This window comes from Octodon degus, unplaced genomic scaffold (genome assembly GCF_000260255.1).
Source record: "Octodon degus isolate 3935 unplaced genomic scaffold, OctDeg1.0 scaffold00142, whole genome shotgun sequence".
NCBI lineage: Eukaryota > Metazoa > Chordata > Mammalia > Rodentia > Octodontidae > Octodon > Octodon degus.
Genome location: NW_004524718.1, coordinates 3,220,976 through 3,223,425, shown reverse-complemented (window position 1 = coordinate 3,223,425; position 2,450 = coordinate 3,220,976). Strand labels below are relative to the sequence as shown.

Here is a 2,450-nt window from a genome sequence, read left to right as displayed (position 1 = left end):
ATACATTGCCAAGCATGAGCTGACTACATGGACTCATACTGAGGCTAAGAAGTTAATTTTTTGAACCCAAAACTGGATGAAGAATACATCTCTTTCTTTCTTTCCTTTTTTTTTTTTTTTTTTTTTTGCGGAACTGGGGATTGAACTCAGGCCCTGGCGCTTGCCAGGCAAGTGCTTATTCTACTGAGCTTCTCCCTGGCCCCTAGGATTTCTCTAAAATAAAAAGAGGATCTAAATTTAGGTGTAGAGGGCCCTGAGGAGTGGGGAGGTCGTCACTGTTAGTGAACCCGCGGTGCACGCGCACGACCACAGCCTTAAGGATTAGCCACAATGGCTGAAAACAGTGATAATGAAAAAAGGGCTGCTTTGGAGGCCAAACTCTGTCATCAAATTGAGTATTATTTTGGAGACTTCAATTTGCTACGGGACAAATTTTTAAAGGAACAGATCAAATTGGATGAAGACTCGATACCATTGGAAACAATAAAATTCAACAGGCTCAACTGCCTAAGGACAGATGGTAATGTAACTGTAGAAGCATTGAGCCAATCTACAGCCGAACTCATGGAAATCAGGGAAGACAAAACTAAAATCAGAAGATTTCCCAACAAACTCCTCCTGGGGCTAGAGAGATAGCTCAGTAGAATAAGCACTTCCCTAGCAAGCACAAGGGCCTGAGTTCAATCCCCGGTTCTGAAAAAAAAAAAAAAAAAAAAAAAATCAAACCCCCTCCTTGAAGTAACTGATAAGTATAAACATGATGTAGAAAACAGATCTGTTTATATTAAAGGCTTCTCAATGCATGCAACCCTAAATGACATCAAAGAATGGCTAGAAAATGAAGGTCAAATATTAGATATCCAGATGGAAGAACATTGCACAAAGCACTTAAGGAATCAATATCTGCTGTGTTTGATAGCATTGAGTCTGCTAAGAAGTTTGTAGAAACTCTGGGCCAGAAGTATAAAGACACAGATTTGCTCATACTTTTTAAGGAAGATTATTTTGCAAAGAAAAATGAAGAAAGAAAGTAAAATAAAGTGGAAGCTAAATTAATAGCTAAACAAGAGCAAGAAGATAAACAGAAGTTAGCAGAAGATGCTGAAATGAAATCTCTAAAAGAGTGGCTTCTTGCTGAAGTTTTCAGGTCACTTAAGACAATCAGACCTGTAGAGAAGATTTGCATGCCCTTTTCTCAAGTCATGGTGAAATCAAATGGACAGACTTTGCCAGAAGAGCAAAAGAGGGAATAATTCTATTTAAAGAAAAAGCCAAGGAAGCACTGGACAAAGCCAAAGATGCAAATAATGGCGGCCTGCAATTGAGGAATAAAAAAGTGACAAGGAAAGTACTGGGAGGAGAAATGAGAGAAAAAGCTTTGAAAACAATCATAGAAAATCAACAAGAATATTTAAACAAATGGAAATCAAAAGATTACAGATTCAAATAGAAAGAAAAAGGAAATGAAGCTGTCCAGCGTGGGTCTAGTAGAGGAAAAATGCAGTTTCAGGGCAAGAAAACAAAATTTGACAGTGGTGGAGAACATGGTGAAAATGGTGCAGCTGGACAAGTGAGAAGAGCAAAAGAAGCAGGTGGAGAAGAACCTGCGTTGAAACTACAGAAACCAGAGAATGGTGCTGGAGAGCAGGAGTTAGGTTAGTGAACAATTTTTCTTTTTTATTCATCTTAGGTTTTAACAGTTGCTTTTTGTCTTTGGAGACTTTTAAAAAGAAAATTGAATTAGGTCTACTTCAGTGTCCACCTGTACAAAAAGAACAGCATTTTTTGGTTGTTGTTTTAACTTGTCTTTTTGTTCTTATTATTTAAACACATTTTTTTAAATGTATAGTTCTATGTTCACATGATTCAAATATCAAAACGGAAGATTATTCTAAGTTGCCTTTGTATTATGAGAATGTATTAATAAAAAATGATGAAATATGTGCTGTATAAAAAAATTTTTTAAATAAATTTAGGTGTGGAAAGAGGGATGAGCAACAAGAGGGTCAAGTACCCTGGAAGACACATGGAGCAGACGGCGAGGTGTAGTGGAAGAAGGTGACAGTGGTGATGTGGAAGATACTGTCAAATACAGCAGCCTCCTCAGGTATAAAAATCAAAGCACAGAAGGAATTCAGAAATATTAAAATGCAACCAAAGTATTAAATTAAACTGAATGCATAAAGAGTTCCCTAACCCTAAAAGGGGTTTCAAAATCCTTGTTTAAAATTAACTTTTACATTTTCTCTATGGAAGGAGTTTGATAGCTTGCAAAATAAGCTTGTCTTACAAAAATGTAAAAATTAACACCCCAAAATTATGGCAGTTAAGAATCTCTTCTGAAGAAAATAAACGATGAGGGCTGGTGAGATGGCTCAGTGGTCTAAAGCACCTACTTAGAACAAGCTTAGCAAAGCACAGGGACCGCGGTTCAATCTCCCAGCACCACA

At 37.2% G+C, this 2,450-nt stretch overlaps 1 pseudogene; it reads left to right on the top strand.

Moving 5' to 3' along the window:
* The first annotated feature begins 330 nt into the window (after positions 1-330).
* LOC101585650 overlaps positions 331-2,450 on the top strand; it is a 10,125-nt pseudogene continuing 8,005 nt past the window's right edge.